Below are 18,491 nucleotides of genomic sequence, written 5' to 3'. Positions count from 1 at the left end.
CCTTAGATCGCACGGCTACCACGCACGGCCTGGAACCATTGCCTCGGCCAGTGTGTACTCTTGCACGCTACTCTTTGGTTGCCGGCTAGCATGAAGCATTATATTGCCTTTCGGAGTGGAGATTCAGCAGTCATCGTTTATGAACACTGAAAGATTATTCACGCGTCAGTTTTCGAACCTGCCAATTGAAGACAAGATAAGTTTAAAAATCGTTTATCTACACTTTGCAACAGAATTAAAGGAACACTTTTTGAAAACCCATTATTCCCAACCATTGCGACGCTTAAGTTTGCAATTTGGCTCAAATGTGCGTACAATCTTCCCTTGTAACGGTCCCAAAGTGTACACGAGAGCAAAAATTGCGGTCGCCCCTGCGCTCCAAAGGGCTCAGAACACATACAGCCCCACAGCGTCCTTTGAGAATGGCTGAAATACCCTAGGGTGTCTGCAGCGTCAAGAACGTCTTCCTGTTGCACATCGCACTGCGAACTGTGTTTTCGACCGCGAAATGTGTGGGAATCAACGCAGCAGGGAAAGGGGTGGTTTCATTGACGTCTTTTATGCCACCACCTGAGAGCTCGTGTCGATTCTGAACGGCGATGTATATGAATTACTTTCGTCGGCCACCCATAAGAAAACTGCGTGATTTCAACGCTGGGTGTCGCTGTTATGATTTCCATAGCAAAGACGTCAAAAGAAGGCGTGAAATCTGGGTAAGAGGGACTACAACGACCTTCTCATCGTGTGACATGTTCACGGTGGCGTTGGGCAAACTGTGGTGGTATTTGGCGTCAATGTGACATCATTAATCCACCTTACAGCTTACGTGAACTTATGAGCTGTAGACTTCTCTCAAATGTGTCGACACCTTGCTGTTTTAAACGTCGCCAATACCGAGGGTGACGTCACAGGGTGCCACGCCTTTGCACCATTACAGAGGAAGGCTAAGGTACCGTTGACCCAAATTTAAAACTTAAATGTCGCAATGGGTGTGAATTATGGGGTTTCGAAAAAGTGATCCCTCTATTCTGTTGCGCAATGTAGATACTTTTAAAATGTTTAGCGATCCGCTCCTTTATCACGCAGGTGTCTACTAAGTATCTACGGCCGGAAGACTTGTTTGTAATATGTAATGATACTCACAAACCTAGACCATGACCCAGTCTACCTATTGGTGTAAATCGTATCAAAATTCCTTCAGTAGCTTTGGAAAATAGCCATACCATATAGACTGAAAAATGGGGTAGGGGACGTCGTAATGTGTGCAGATATAGTGTGATTCACATGTAACGAATCAATAACTGCCACGACAGAATACTGCGTGGAAACGAAATAGCAAAGACGTAAAAACTATTAAGAAATGCGCTACCTGAGAGCAAACAACCAGCTCGAAGCTTGTCGCGTTACTTAAAACAAACAATGTAAAATTTTGGTACACTGTGTTTTCCGCTATATGCATATCTGTTGTTCTCATTCACAGCTTTACGTCAAGCCAGTCACTTAGATGAAGGAAGGGAGTGGAGAACATTATATCTTAACGGCTCCTTTGCGAGCAGGTTTTTAGAGACGAAATGCTATTTCAGTTGTAGAAGGATGAGAGACGACGTTGGCCATGATATTATTCCGAGAACCATAATAGCATTTGTCTGAAGTGATTACGGAAAACTAATTCACGATGTCCAAATAGAGATTTAAGTTTTGTTCCTTCAAGTGCCACTTGCAATATCTCCGTATGCCGATGCCAGAACGCAATCATGAGTTGAGATTTACTAGACTCATAAGCAATGCAAAACAGATCTACATCTACATCTACATGGTTAAATACATCTGCAAGGCACTGATCCGCCTGGCAGAGGATCATCGAACCACCTTCACAATAAATCTCTAATACTCCATCTTGAACAGCGCGAGGAAAAAAACGAACACCTATATCTTTCCGTGCGAACTCTAATTTCCCTCATTTTATGATGATGATCGTTTCTTCCTATGTAGATCAGCATTCGAATGCGAAATTTGGTGATTGAAATTTCGTGAGAAGATCCAGCCGCAACGAGAAACGCCTTTGTTTTGATGATCTCCACACCAGATAGTGTATCACATCCGTGATACTATCTCACCTATTTCTCGATAGTAAAAATCGTGCTGCTCTTCTTTGAGCTGTCTTACGAACAAACAAAGTGCAGGCAATTTCTTTAGTAGACGTGTTCTGCAAAAATAATTAAATAAATAAAAAATCTTTGTGTTCTTTCCAGTTTAAATTGTTCGTAGTTGTAATTACCAGGTATTTAGTTAAATTTACGGCCTTTAGATTTGACTGATTCACCGTATAACCAAAGTTTAACGGATTTCTTTCAGCACTTATGTGGATAACATCACACTTTTCATTACTTAGGGTCAACTGCCAATTTTCGCACCATACAGATATCTTTTCTAATTCATTTTGTAATTGGTTTTGATCTTCTGGGGACGATGAACGACAGCATCATGTCCAACCAACCTAAGACGGCTGCTCAGATTGTCTCCTGAGTCGTTTATACACATAAGAAACAGCAGAGGGTCTCTAACACTACCTTGGGGATAGCCAAAAGTCACTTCTGTTTCACGCGATGGCTTTCCATCAGTTACTACGAACTGTGGCCTCTCTGATAGAAAATCACGGATCCATTCGCATAACTGAATCTATATCCCACAAACATGCAATTTGATTAAAAACCACTTGTTAGGTACGGTGTCAAAAGCCTGTTCCCAGGACCAGGTATTGCTTTGCATAGCGAGTTTGCAACTGTTCCGGTTCTAGGCGCGACAGTCTGGAACCGCGCGACCGCTACGGTCGCAGGTTCGAATCCTGCCTCGGGCGTGGATGTGTGTGATGTCCTTAGGTTAGTTAGGTTTAAGTAGTTCTTAGTTCTAGGGGACTGATGACCACAGCAGTTAAGTCCCATAGTGCTCAGAGCCATTTGAACCATTTTTTGCAACTGTTCGGCACTGTTGTCATGTAAGGAATTGTGGGAACGTAGGCATTGTGGGAACGTAAAGCCTCTAAATCATGTGTTATTCAATGTCGCATTAAATGGTTAATTTTGTATTTCATTTTGTGAGAAATAAATCCAAGACGAAATGAAAAGTAACAACAGTTACTGACTCGGCGTGCATAGCAAAATGCGGTCCTCGGAATACTTTTCCTTGTTCGTGGGTCAGTCTTCAAAATGTGTCACCTTAATTTACAACAGGCTACTTTTTCGTGTTCTTTATTGACGGAAAAGCCCGGAAGAAGAAGAAAAACCATACATCATTAGCAAATTTGTTCATTTAATATTTCGTTACAATGCTGTAAGGCGTCCGTGAAGTTTGTACTACATTTGGTACTACGTATCACAGTTAATGGAATTGCATTGTGAAAACATCATCAACGATTGTGTATACTTATACATACGTGAAGGTATTCCTCCTTTCTTAAAAACACCTTTACAGCATATTTAATTAAGAAATTCGACAGGGAAATCTGACAATTGGTTTTTTTTCCCACTTCTTGCATCTGTTTAAAAAGGTATTTAAAAATTTTTGGTTATGCTAGGCGTTATGACATCCTTACAATAACTCATTATTCCTATGATGAATTCTGTAAATGTTAATTCTGTAAATGTGATTTCTTTGGCAGAAAGCTCCACCAGGTTTGGTATTTACTTTGTAAACTTTAGGAGATTGTAATTCCGTGATCAATAATTTATGAGACGTTGTTTCAAGACGCACAAAATCTCTTGTGCATGATTTTCTTTCTGCGAATTAATGGAGCACTTTTTTTGTTTCGAAATACTATACGAACGACTTTAATTAGGACGCTGTGGAACCTGATAAGTTACGAAAACGACATTGTGTGTAGCACCACTAAAAGCTGTCTTAAGTAGTGGCCATTTAATGTCATCTTGATATCACTGATACAAAGCCACAAAAACCAGCAAACCCAAGATCAAATCTCATAATCTTTGACCCTCCTTCGTCACTTGTTCAGATAATGTCGCTTCATCTTCTCTGGTGCTCACCTTCTACACTTGGTAATGTACGACAAACACAAGCGCATAAGCCTCGAGGGAACGTTGTCTTTACAAACAACATTCCACTGAATGTAACATACACTATGCGATCAGAAGTATCGCGACATCGACTGTAATGCGGAATTGATCACTAGATGTCAGGAGAGACGGACCCGCCTATATGAAAGGAGGCGGGGAGTACTGTGTCGTCCAGTAGAACAGAAGCAGTAACGGCAGAGTTAGTCGGTCAGGAATGCACAGTGACTTCGAACGTGGACTAGAGTGCACGCCACTTAACTTGGCGGGTGGCCGGAGACTTTGCGCAGCCAGCATTCGGTTATGGTTGGGTAGTCTTCTGCTGTGATGTAGTCAGTCAGTGTGTTACCTGCGCTCCATTTCGCAGTCGCCGAGTGACTGCCGACTGTTAAGGTTACGTACGCATACAAAAAAAGGTGACAGGCACAATGATTTACGCCTTTGTGTGGAAGGCCGCGTCATCAATCTTTGTGCGTTCGAAATACGGGTCTGTATAAAATGTGTAACGTGTAAAAATAATAATGCTTGGTAATAGGATAAACAGTGACAACAATAATAGACAACTTGTTTGTCGTTTCCATCGATTAATAAAAGAAAATATCGTGATGAGTAATCGGGAAAAACCGCGGCACTTATATTTTCCGCTCTAACTCGGAAAATACGTTCATCTTGTGATGTCTTGCCTAATAAAAATTAAAAAGAAGAAGAAAGGGAACTTAGCGAAAAATGTATATTTTCTGACACATCCTGGACCTGCAGTGGCCGTTGACCATCCTGAAAAAACTTTTATAATATTCATAAAATGTTTTACAATGCGTGTGATTAATGTGAAAAACTGCGGCGCATTTACTAGTATTTTTCTCTCTCTTTCGAACCCGAAGACAACGTATGCCTTGTGATGGCTTGCAAACTGTAGTCACAATTACTTACTTGGAGTTGCAGAGTAAATATTTGGACATATGAAATTTATACCTCTCATTTTAAGTGACTTGAGCAAGCATCTGAGCGATCTACATGTACAGTATCTTTTCTGCGCACAGCTGAAAGAATCTTATTTCAGAAAACATAGAAAGGTCTGTTACACATTAAAATCAGTATTTAAAAAACAATGGCGTTTTCAGTTTCTAGACACCAATTTATATCAAATAATTTATAATTGTCGTCGATATTGCTTCTATTGTAATTAGTTACTACCGTACACAATATAAAAGAAGTTTGTACTCGCTGTTTGTTGGAGCTAATCTCGGAGAAAGCAAGCACAGATTTCGATAATCTTTCCAGCACAAATTTTTGAGGAAGATATCAGAATATTTAATTACTAACATATCATGTAGAATGAACGAATAATTGCTGTTTCAAAAGTGAAGACCGCAGTCCGAGTAGCACAAATACAAAATAAATTTTACGGCTTGGAGTCAAACTTTTAGATAGAGTTCACAAGAAAATCGACGAGTTGTTGAAGACCTAAGACAAGCTGTAAGCCGGCCAGAGTGGCCGAGCCGTTCTAGGCGCTACAGTCTGGAGCCGCGCGACCGCTACGATCGCAGGTTCGAATCCTGCCTCGGGTATGGATGTGTGTGATGTCCTTAGGTTAGTTAGGTTTAAGTAGTTCTATGTTCTAGGTGACTGATGACCTAAGCAGTTAAGTCCCATAGTGCTCAGAGCCATTTGAACCATTTGAACAAGCTGTAAACAAAGACCACACCGAAATTACATAAGGAATAAAAATCTTTTTATCAGTCCGTTACCAGCCAAGCAGATCCAGTCTCAAGTTACATACTGCAGGCATAAGCTGAACGGTATAGCTTTCCATGTGGCAATAAGCAATACTAGCACTGTTAGCACAAAACATCGTCTTCATCCTCAAATGGTTCAAATGGCTCTGAGCACTATGGGACTCAACTGCTGAGGTCATTAGGCCCCTAGAACTTAGAACTAGTTAAACCTAACTAACCTAAGGACATCACAAACATCCATGCCCGAGGCAGGATTCGAACCTGCGACCGTAGCGGTCTTGCGGTTCCAGACTGCAGCGCCTTTAACCGCACGGCCACTTCGGCCGGCTCCTCATCCTCGCTGTCTGATTCGGACGAATCATAATCGTGAAGATTAATTATGAAAGGCTCCATCACCGACTCTCTCTCGATTTCCTTTTTAAAATATTCCTCCTGCAGTTTTTCTAAATGTCTGATGCAGTTTCCCCATGAAGTGATAGTTACGTTGACATTGCTTCATGATGTGTGAGTCTTTCAACGTCAGCAGTCTGGAAGGTAATATTTCTTTCTGCGATACAGGCTATAACTTGCACCCGTATCAGCTCATTAGTAATGTAATGGCAGTGATATGGTGGTAACCTGATTACTCGGTGACCATGCTGTCTTGCAAGTTCATCTACCTCGTAAGTGCGGTATTTGGCCTTGTATACATTTACGAGCACGAGTAACTCTCTCCTGGTCTGTGACGCAGAGTGAGGTCTTCCACTAGATGACGACCATGAAGTAAGTTTATCCTTTACGGTATATGAAGTTGGAGCTTTATTCACTTGCACAGAGTGCCCGTTTGCATTATCCATGACAGTAACAAAATTCTTGGCGAGGCACAGAGGTAGCTATTGTACAAACCACTGCTCCCAGCGTAAGTTATTTCATAGTGGTAATCATCTGAGTGCTTTAGGTTTGCTGCTTCAAGTATTACTTTACTCTCTGGTACGAAGCCTGTCTCTGCAGAACCAGCGTGAACCACAATAAGGCGCCTCCCTTTTACCACAGAAACTTTCAGGCCTGCAACATCCTGACTTGTCTTCCAGCACATTGGTCTTGAACGGTTCATCGAGGTAGTAAATACGTGATTTTTTCGGCTATTTTCATTCCGTGCATTGTGCTGAAGAACACAGTTCTTGCTGCTATAATGTCACATCTCTCCACGAACAGTTTTCTTTCGTCACTGGTCTTACTGTATTTAAATCCCATTTGCCTTCATATTCTGAGCAAGATAGATTTGCTACCGTTGATAATCGCAGTTCTAGTGCCATAGTTAAAACTACCTTTCACACGACACTGTCTTTTCAGGAACTGATGGTAATGGTGTACTGTCAGTATTTATGGCAGCTATACAATAAGGATTAACACCGGAATGGGATAGGGTTTATGACAAGATCACAGAAAAAGAGAAAAAGGAAAGATAAAAGGCATTGGAAATGAAGATGACGGAAAAGGAATGGTTGTAGAAGGAATAGAGGAAAAGAATAAAACAGAAAAAAGGAAACAGACAGAAGAGTATCCTTGAGAAAGAAGCAGCTCTTAAAATAGGAACAACGGTTGAAAAATATAGTAAGCGATACAAATCATTTATCGCTTATTGAAATCAGTAAAGACCTACTTTTGTCGGCACACAACTGTAGGAATTAATTGAATTACAGCATAAAGGTTCATAGTATTTATAGAACGAGTTGACCACGACAAGAAATTAGAGCTAATACAGAGGCTTACCGACAATCATTCTTACTACATGCCATTCGAGAGTGCGACAGGGAAGCGCTGATCAGTTAGTGGTACCAGAAGTACACTGCACCGCACATCGTTAAGTGGTTTGAGGAGTATGATGCAGATGTAGCTATTATCCAGGAAATGTATGTGGAAACTTGCTCACAGCGGACTTAAAAACTATAGGATGTTACGTGATTTACAAAACAGCGAGATGAAATGACAGCCCACAGCATTCCACGAGTCACCCTTTCCGTAGAAGGAGAGCGGTGTATGTCTGATGTAAGTGTTGAAGAAAGCTCCCTCTATATTATAACCCGGTGGATACAAAATTGTCAATGTACTGCCTCACCGACGCTGGGCAGAAAAGTGTAAGATATGAATCTGAAGTAACCACTTGAAAAAAATGAGTTGAGAGTAATGTTATTCTATTTGATCTTCAGGGCTGCTATCGCTCTCCTTTTCTCAGACGAGTCCACATGATAGCTAATTTGTTTTGAGTCTGTCATAGGGTTTTCATCAGTCGCAATTATTCTGTGTACCACTTTCAAATATTTCCTCTTTGCACAGTTTACTTTTAACTTCTGTTCCTCCACAATAAGACATCGCAAAGTTATAACAACCTGAAGTTGAGCTACAGGAGGTATTTGCAGTTGTTTCGTAACCGACGTCCGCCGACAGGTTCTCCTTATCATAGTCTTCAAATAAACACGTCAAATAAGAGAGCCGGGCCGATCGGCGCCTAATCTACAGCCGATAGCAGAGACACTGCGAGGAACAGGGTTAAGTGGACTCTTGAGCAAATAAGACAACGCGCAGAGGACTGGAGGTCGTTACATCATGCACATATCACATCGATGAAGCAAATGTAAAAGTCGGCAAACAAGATCTGTTTAGCCGAAACAAAATGGATAGATTTTTTTATATCACAGAAGAAAATTATTTTGCGAATAAAGTTGTCCGGACCGATAAATAAATTTCTTTACTTCTTACGCCGTTTCAGCAGCTGCCATCGTCAAGTATCAGTAATTGAGATAGAGGAAAATAAAGAGTGACAGGTTGATTGCAACACAACAATCCTCAAAAAATTAGAAAGTTAAAAATTATTTCAAAATATTTACCAACGAAAATACTTCGAACACGCAAACAAGGTTCAGTGTCAATATTGAAATACACGCCTATCCAGGGCGTCAGCTAAAAATAGGTTCAAAAATTATAAGAAGCTGTAAATCCTAGCCGCTAAACGGGGGACGTTTCCTTCAAATCTTTATTATTATTACACATAAACTAGACACCAAGTACAGATTGACTCTGTTAATAACATAAACCCATATAAACTTTAGTATTAAATACATTTTGAATTAACAGGTAGTTGCGATAATAAAAGTAATACTAACTGTTATAATTATTCTCGTGTCACAAATAAAAACTGTGCCCTATGAGCTAAAATATGTAGAACCGTAAAACAGATTATAAAAAATATCAGTCTTTGTTATTACATTAAAATCTTTTGTAAGGTAGCTCCATCCCGCAACTTGATTCCCGAGGGCAGTCGTTTGCCGCGTAACTAGAATAATAATTAAACAAAACTAAGAACTAAAGGCAACGTCCCCAACACTAGCACCACCTTTTGGCTAGGAAACACTAGCAAAATCTGTTGCCAGTACATCTTCGTATAATCTTTTGAGCCAGTTGCTAGCTGACGCCCCAAATAGAGGGGTTGGGATGATTTGGGGGAGGAGACCAAACTGCGAGGTCATCGGTCTCATCGGATTAGGGAAGGACGGGAAAAGAACTCGGCCGTGCACTTTCAAAGGAACGTCCCGGCATTTGCCTGAAGCGATTTACAGAAATCACGGAAAACCTAAATCAGGACGGCCGGACGCGGGGTTGAACCGTCGTCCTTCCGAATGCGAGTCCGGGGTGCTAACCACTGCTCCACCTCGCTCGGTCCCCGTTTAGATACAGGTTTTAAAACTGAACGCTGAACCTTGTTTCACATATTTAGAGTTTCTTGGTGAATGAATTTTTTAAATATATTTTTTAACTCTTTAATTTTTTGTAGTAGTTGTATCTAAAACGCCTGTCACACTCTATGAGTCAATCTCAATTACTGACAAGTGATGATTGAAGTAGCCGAAATGGTGCAATAAGTAAAGAAAGCAATTTAGCAAAGACAGACGGATTCATTCACAAAATATTCACGATAGTAGCATACTCATACAGAAAATTATTTATAACATACCATTTTTACGGTATTGAAGGTATTTATTTCAGATAGCAGCGTGCATAAAATATGCAGTAATGTATTTTTCCAATGGATAAGGACTCTATAGTAATTACGATGGGCAGTTTTTTAGGTTAGAGGGTTTCGGGAAAACACAAGAAGGGCATCAGTCACAAAGGGTGGATCCTTTTACCGACGTCCCAATTCAGATGGTACAGTTGCTGAAAGGTTCAAAGAAAACTTGAGTTTTATTTCAAACTCGTACCCAACTCATACGATTATAGTTGGTGCTGACTTTAATTTACCCTCGATATGTTGCTGAAAATACGTGTTTAATTTCGGAGGTAGGCATAAAACATCATCCGAAATTGTGGTGAAAACATTCTCTGAATATTATTTAGAGCAGTTAGTTCATGAGCCCACCCGGTTGTGAAAACACTCTTCACCTATTAGCAACAAATAATCCTGAGTTAATAACGAGCATAAAAACGGATACAAGGATTAGTGAACACAGGGTTGTCATAGCGAGACTGAATATTGTAACCCCCAAATCCTCCAAAATTAAACGAAAAATATACCTATTCAGGAAAGCAGATAAAAATTCACTCGACGCCTTCCTAAGAGACAGGCTCCACTCCTTCCAAATTAATAATGTAAGTGTAGACCAGATGTGGCTTGAATTCAAAGAAATGGTATCGGCAGTAATTGAGAGATTTATACCAAATAAATTAACAAGTGACGGAGCTGATTATCCTTGGTGCACAAAACGGATCAGAACACTGTTGCAGAAACAACGCAACAAACAAGCCAAATTTAAACAGACGCATATTCCCCAAGATTGGCGATCTTTTACAGAAGTTTACGAAATTTAGCGCGAACTTCAGTGCGAGATGCTTATAATAGTTTTCACAACGAAACTTTGTCTCGAAACCTGCCAGAAAATCCAAAGAGATTCTGTTCGTATATGAAGTATGTTAGAGGCAAGAAACAATCAATGTCCTTTCTGCGCGATAGCAATGGAGATAGTATCGAAGACAGTGTTGTCAATGCATAGTTGCTAAACACAGCCTTCCGAAATGCTTTCACAAAAGAAGACGAAGTAAATATTTCGGAATTCGAATCAAGAACAGCTTCCAACATGAGTAACGTAGCAGTAAATATCCTCGGAGTAGTGAAGCAACTTAAATCACTTAAAAGCAAGTCTTCTTGTCCAGACTGTATACCAATTAGGTTCTTTTCAGAATATGCTGATGCGTTAGCTCCATACTTAACAACCATATACAACCGTTCGCTCGACGAAAGATCCGTACCCAAAGACTGAAAAGTTGCACAGGTCACACCAATATTCAAGGAAGGTAGTAGGAGTAATCCACTAAATTACAGGCCCATATCATTAACGTCGATTTGCAGCAGGATTCAGGAACATATACTGTGTTCCCACACTATGAATTACATGGAACAAAACGGTCTATTGACACACAGTCAACATCAGTTTAGAAAACGTCGTTCTTGTGAAACACAACTAGCTCTTTATTCATATGACGTGTTGAGTGTAATTGACAAGGGATTTCAGATCGATTCCGTACTTCTGGATTTCCGGAAGGCTTTTAACACTGTACCACACAAGCGGCTTGTAGTGAAATTGCATGCTTATGGAACATCGTCTCGGTTATGTGACTGGATTTGTGCCTTCATGTCAGAGAGGTCACAGTTCGTAGTAACTGACGGAAAGTCATCGAGTAAAACAGAAGTGATTTCTGGCGTTCGCCAAGGTAGTGTTATAGGCCCTTTGCTGTTCTTCATCTATATAAACGATTTGGGAGACAATCTGAGCAGCCGTCTTCGGTTGTTTGCAGATGACGCTGTCGTTTATCGACTAATAAAGTCATCAGAAGATCAAAACAAACTGCAAAACGATTTAGAAAAGATATCTGAATGGTGCGACAAGTGGCAGTTGACACTAAATGACGAAAAGTGTGAGGTCATCCACATGAGTGCTAAAAGAAATTAGTTAAACTTCGGTTACACGATAAATCAGTCAAATATAAAGGCTGTAAATTCATCTAAATACCTAGGAATTACAATTACGATCAACTTAAATTGGAAGGAACACACAGAAAATGATGTGGGGAAGGCTAACCAAAGACTGCTTTTATTGGCAGGCTACTTAGAAAAATTAACAGATCTAGTAAGGAGACTGCCTTCACTACGCTTGTCCGTCCTCTTCTAGAATACTGCTGCGCGGTGTGGGATAGGACTGACGGAGTACATAGAAAGGGTTCAATGAAAGACAGCACGTTTTGTATTATAGCGAAATATGGGAAAGAGTGTCACAGAAATGATTTGGGTTGGAAATAATTAAAAGAAAGGCTTTTTTCGTTGCGACGGAATCTTCTCACGAAATTCCAATCACCAACTTTCTCCTCCGAATGCGAATACATTTTGTTGGCGCCGACCTACATAGGGAGAAACGATCACCACGATAAAATAAGGGAAATCAGAGCTCGTACGAAAAGATATAGGTATTCGTTCTTTCCGAGCGCCATGCGAGATTGAAATAATAGAAAAATGTGAAGGTGGTTCGATGAATTCTATGGCGGGCACTTAAATGTGATTTGCAGAGTATCCATGTAGATGTAGAAATATATAGATTTCACACCTGAAAAGATCTGATTGGTCCGTGGTGAAGACCCAGTCTAGTTTGAAATGCATCACCATTATTGGAGGAGCTCTTTGTAAATCCAGGTTGGTCGCTGACTATGCAACTGTCGGTATGATATATCGTCGTTACGTGATCGTGACAAAATGCAAGGAGACAGACAAAATTTTAGCCTGGTGTAATGGATAGCGGCACCCTTTAAATTGGATAGATACCGGTTAACACCTTTAACAAAGAGAGAAAACTCGATATTGTCCAAAAATAAGGCAAAGGCAAGGAGTGAATATCTCGTACAAATCACACAGTTTAAATATTTGGGAGTATCACTAAAAAGTGATATAAAATGGGACAAACGCGTAAAATCTCTAATATGTAATGCGAATGAAAGAGCTTGGGTTTGTTGGAAAAGCTCAGACAAAGGGCAATACATCTGTGAAGGAAATCGCCTATAAGGCGCTGGTGCGACCAGTTCTACAGTACTATTCCAGAATTTGGAGTCCCTGTACAGTACGCATGACATCGGTCATTGAACGAATTCCTAGCCGCATAACTAGGATCGAAGCATACGAAAGTGTAACAGAGGTGCTCTGGGAAGTTGCATGGAAATATCTGGAAGAAAGGCGACGTTGTTGTCGAGAATCCTGCTGGCTAAATTTAGAGAATCAGTATACATGGAACTTTGTGCACCCATTCTGCTGCCATCATTCTATATCTGGTGCAGGAATCGTGAGAACTAGGTAAGAGAGACTGCGTCGCCCACAGTGGCATCTAGACTTCTGTTTTTCCATCACCCAACACCTGAATGGAAAGGACGCTGAATTTTCTAGAGAAAACACGGAAAATTAGGTCTAAATAGCGGACTCCAGAATGTGAGTACAGAATCAGAACCGTGCGCCTCGCACTGCCGGACTGCAATGGGAAACCCACTGTCTACCACAGCGGAAAAACCCCGTACATATATTGGAAGCTATCTGATGACTGCTTTTCAGATTCCACTTGAGTCTTCAGTACTAATTAAGACAGGCACGTAAATTTTCCTCTCTGTGTCATACACTACATGGAGGATAAGAAACAGATTCTTTTTTATGTAATGTTAACTGGTGTTCAATGCAAGGATGATCAAAAATACCAAGCAGGCTCCTTGTATTTCCGCTTCGTTTCGTGTCCCGCAACTGTCTGGTTACAGATCTAGTTTACTTTTAGATGAAAATCCTTTCTCATCAAACAACACGTAACTGTGCTATACAATGAGATTTAATATTTAGTTATAGATGTATGGTGTCTGTTCTGTCGGACATGTCCGGCAAAACACACACCATAAATCTATATTTACGAACGAGGACGGCTCTTGGTATTTTCAGTCCGGCTGTACCATGTATTCTGAACCCCTGAGGGACTTAGCGAATGCTACGAGCAGTGGGGTTAATGGATAGGGGCACTACTTGGATGTGAAAGGTTGAGAATTTGGATCAGACGGGAAGCGTGTCTGGGTGACTGATGTTTCTCCTCTCCCCTTCTTCCCCTTATAAAGTACTTATTGCTATTATACTGAAAACACGTTTCTCTATTGTTCCTCTTTGATTTTTACTAAAAGAAAAGGTTAAGGCAACCGTTCTGGAGAACTGGGGCATCTGGGTTCGAGTCCCGGAAGTCCCGGTCTAGCACAAATTTTCAACCTTCACTGATGATTTACTTTAGTGCCTATAGATGGTCGAATGTCCTAATTTCTCTTAATCATATAATATTTAATTGATTTTATGCAGTGCCATACGTAATGTGAACTCCTTTAACATTTAGTGAACTTTAGAGATATGAAATGGAAGTTTCGGTAAGTTATATTACGAACGAGCGTTACTTTTTTCTTGCGTTGTTCGTAACAAATAAATCTTATCTACCGGTACTGTCAGGTAACTTATTAACTATTAAATGTAGTTATGAGGCTCTCCTCTCAATATTTTATTTTAGATCAACGATACGTGAACAACTTATTCTGCCAACCTTCTCACTCTCCGCATGATTAATACCCGATGTTCTTTTGTTTACCAAGGCAAGAAACTCCCTTTTAAATTGGAGCATTTTACTATTTATAACGATGTGAAGAACTCCTAGAAAAGTGCTTAGTGTGGTATAGCACACGTCAATACACGAAATGAAACAGGAGAGACATGTAGTAAATGTCAGGGGCATTTGTGTTCGTACCATCACCTGTACTGGCATGTAAACTTTGCGTAACTAGGTTCGCACTGACGCGTTCTTTTTACGAAACGTCATACTGGAGACATTAACGGCCATCATGATAATGTACTCTTATTTACAAAAGCCGTCGGTTGGCGCTAGAAAGATGCCGGTTTACTTTAAAAAGTTGCGTCAGAGTGTCCACAAATTAGGAAGCCAATATTGCTAGCAACACTAGAAAATAGCCTCTCCTACGCGTAATACCACGTATCGAAACCTTCACTCGATATCTGGAACATTAACTTTGAAACCCACATAACATAGTTACTTATCGCTTCAGAAAGTATTCAGATAACATTTCAGTCCACAGAGTGTAATGTCCAAGTCCACTGCTGACATCAATCCATGCATGTACGAAAAGAAAAATTACAAAGATAATTTTTGAGGCTGTTGGTACATTCCTTAGAAAATCTAATGAAAATCTCGTGTCTCTAACTAAAAGAAGCGGAAGGAGATATGTAGTACGTTATCGATCGATCGAAGTTCATGATGAGACAGATTTCTCTAAACTGAAATCTACTTCACTTATCAACCACTTTGCTGGAACTGCCGGCTTGCGATAAAATATCTAAGTACCTGAGATGTGAAACAGGAAAAAAAGAAAAGTCTCTTATGACTGGCGAAACCTTGCAGTTCAGAGTAAACAAGCAGGTGGAAAAGTTTTAGTACAAATAACCGTATCTGTAAAGCCTGTGGCTGTGACTACATGCTGAGCTGTGAAAGCAACAAAATCACTCTGAATCTGGTAGCGAAAATTTATAGTTATTAGTCTTTACACGTTTCATAGATTTAGGTCGATTTGTAGACGACGGTCTTCGACTTAAGTTTCCCAGAATAATTCTCACAAACCCAACGACGTTAGGAATTCTAAAATAATTAGATTGCCTAACGAAAGTGGAACAACACTACATTTATAACAGAAATTCTGCGTAAATTCTTACAGTTTGCTCCACTTGGATGTGTGTTTGCTAAGCTAAGACAAAGAAAATGGGAATACTAACACTGAGCAACACTGAAATTATGAAAAGAATCACTAAAAGCAATACAATAAGTCTGATGTCAGCAAAAGAAGATCGTATGCTATTGCTAAAAAGCAAAGAATACGCCAAGTACAGATTTACATAGTCGTAGAAAGCTTTCTTCAATAAAACAGGGCTGTTGAGTCAAACAGTAGCATAAAATTGCGAACATTTCTGAAACTTTACCTCTGGGATAAATCAGCTCCGGCCGCTGTGGCTGAGCGGTTCTAGGCGCTTCAGTCCGGAACCGCCCTGCTGCCACGGTCGCAGGTTCGAATCCTGCCTCGGGCATGGATGTGTATGATGTCCTTAGGTTAGATAGGTTTAAGTAGTTCTAAGTCTAGTGGACTGATGACCTCAGATGTTAAGTCCCATACTGCTTAGAGCCATTTGAACCATTTTTGATAAATCAGCACATGGAAGCGAAATGTTTCAATGTATTGCAGTGAGCTACTTTGGAAGACTATTAAAAATTAAATGGACCTGAACAGTACGAAATACTGAGCTACAAGGAAGAGAGGCGAAGAAAGAAATGTAAGAAAAAGCCTTATTTGAAAAAGATGTTGATTAGTCGGATACGTGCTGAATCATTCAGGATCCAGAAACCAGAACGTAACGAAACTATAGAAGCAAATAAAGAGAACAATTATAAAACACGTTGTCGAAGAAACTGTGTGTGGCGGAAACGCAAAGATGCAAGGATTCGTGCAGCATCGAATCACAACAGATGACTTACTGATGATTATAAAAAGAAGAAAGAAAATCCTTGGTCCCGATTCCGGACGTTCTAATCAATCAGAAAGCTAGAAACAAACAATAAACAGCATAGAGATGAACGTGTAATATAAAAGAAATGGCAAGTTTCAACACCCACGTCAGTGTCCGAGAAATTTCACGTTTTTGCACCACAGCACAAGTTCAGAAGCACGAAACGCCTTACAGATTGTGCTCAACACAGGCTGTGTAAGGGGAAGCGAATGAAGCAGGTTTGCAGGCACTCTTAGTTGTACTGTTGTATGAAGAACTGTTACGCAACAGCGTCGGCAGAAACCTTGCTCATATAAAACGTGGAGAGTAAACAGCATGGGCGACTTACGTAGGCCTACACATGTAGAGGAAATGCGTTCTTGCGTTGACATGGGTCTGACGCGATGCAAATCAAAATAGAGTATACGTTTCAGGAGGGACGATCCAAGCAACGTTAACTACACAAATGATCCACAAAACTTACATTCCAGCTCAAAGAGAAACCGTGCCTGGCAGCTAACATAGTTCCGGAATGAAACTATAGCAGGTCTCTCGGTTGGGAATTATTCAAAATAGAATTATGGTTTAATCCGACGGTGCTCCACATACCGTCCACGCAAACGACATTCCGATGGGGAGTCCCGAATTTTCACGGCAACATTGAATCTTACCACTTCCGAAAGATTCGACGACAGTAGCCGTTCCAACAAGGTCACATCCCCCACGTTACTGCACAAACTCCTTAAAAAGTTTGGCATTGCGATGCAAACTCGATTTTTATGTGATATCATCTCTGGAAATATTACCCATTATAAGACGGCTGTTATTTCTCAGAGTCAATACTGTTAATCTTCAATAAAATGTGGGTTGTTTTTTTAATCAAGCTGTACGTGTAGCGTAATTTTCCAGTTCCTTGTTAGTGATAGTCTCACGGCGGTGGGCCAAAGGATAACATCACGATTCCAGGAAATTTCACGAAATTTTGTGGGAGACATGGCTCTCGTGTTTTTAATTCACTGTTGTGAGGTGAACCTAGAGTATACTCCAATTTATACCGCAGCTCCATTTTAGGGGACCTTTCTCGTGAAACTGGCTAAGCTAATGATATTTTCTTTAGAACAACGCTGTTAGATGTGTTCGCTATCTACGTTCCACACAGGGTGGTTGGAGACTAAGCAGTGGCCAAGTCAATGGTGCCGAGCGATGGTGCAATGGTTAGTACAATGGACTCGCAGTCTAGAGCGGTTCCGCGTCCAGTTTCCAGATTTAGGTTTTCCGTGATTATCCTGAATCGCTCCAGGCAAATGCCGCGATGGTTCCTTTGAAACGACACGGCCGATTTCCTTCCCCATCTTTGGCACAGTCCGAGTTGTGCTTTGTTTCTAATGGCCTCGATATGGACAGGATGTGAAACCCCTTATCTTCCGTCTTCCAAATGCAAATAGGAAAGTTGTCAAAATATTGCGCAGGAAAATGGAATGGTCAACCTGATTAAACACCCAAAAATATGGTTCCAATTACCGAGAAAGTCAGAGAAATCACTAGCGGTATTTCATCTCAGTAGGTAAATCTGTCGACAAAAGAAAAAAAAAGAGTTGTCAAGTATATCTTTAACTGTTTCAGAGACCCCACTACTTAAGTAATTGTAAGAATTCGTGGGCGTCACCCGCAAAATTCTGCTTCGAAAATGGTCAGATTTCAAAAGTATTTAGAACGTAGCACGTAAGATACACGGCAAGTGAGGTCCGATCGGTCGCGAAATGGAAACCCCCGTGAACATAAAATTGTTTTCTTTGCAACATTTAGCTACATCTTCCAACTGTTTATTAAATAGCCGCCTCTCCGACTTAGACATCTTTTGTAGCGTTGCACTAACTTCCCAATACCCTCGTCATAGAAGGCAGCCGCCTTTGTTTGCCTCCAATTCTCTGTGCTTGTCTGCGCTACGCGATTGACGGGCATGCTAGAGACATTGCCCAACACTTCTACATAAGCTTCATCGGATTTTCACTGTCGTTTCCATTTCGCGCTCGATCGGACCTGTACTTTCCGAAC

The 18,491-nt window shown here is 40.7% G+C and overlaps 1 protein-coding gene across 1 annotated transcript in view; it reads left to right on the top strand.

The window, feature by feature from the left end:
• LOC126456243 (box A-binding factor-like) overlaps nt 1–18,491 on the top strand; it is a 101,147-nt gene that overhangs the window by 50,041 nt on the left and 32,615 nt on the right. The window lies entirely within an intron of this gene.

This window comes from Schistocerca serialis, chromosome 2, assembly GCF_023864345.2.
Source record: "Schistocerca serialis cubense isolate TAMUIC-IGC-003099 chromosome 2, iqSchSeri2.2, whole genome shotgun sequence".
Classification (NCBI taxonomy): domain Eukaryota; kingdom Metazoa; phylum Arthropoda; class Insecta; order Orthoptera; family Acrididae; genus Schistocerca; species Schistocerca serialis.
Note: the sequence above shows the minus strand (reverse complement) of the source record. Positions and strands in the feature narration are given on the sequence as shown.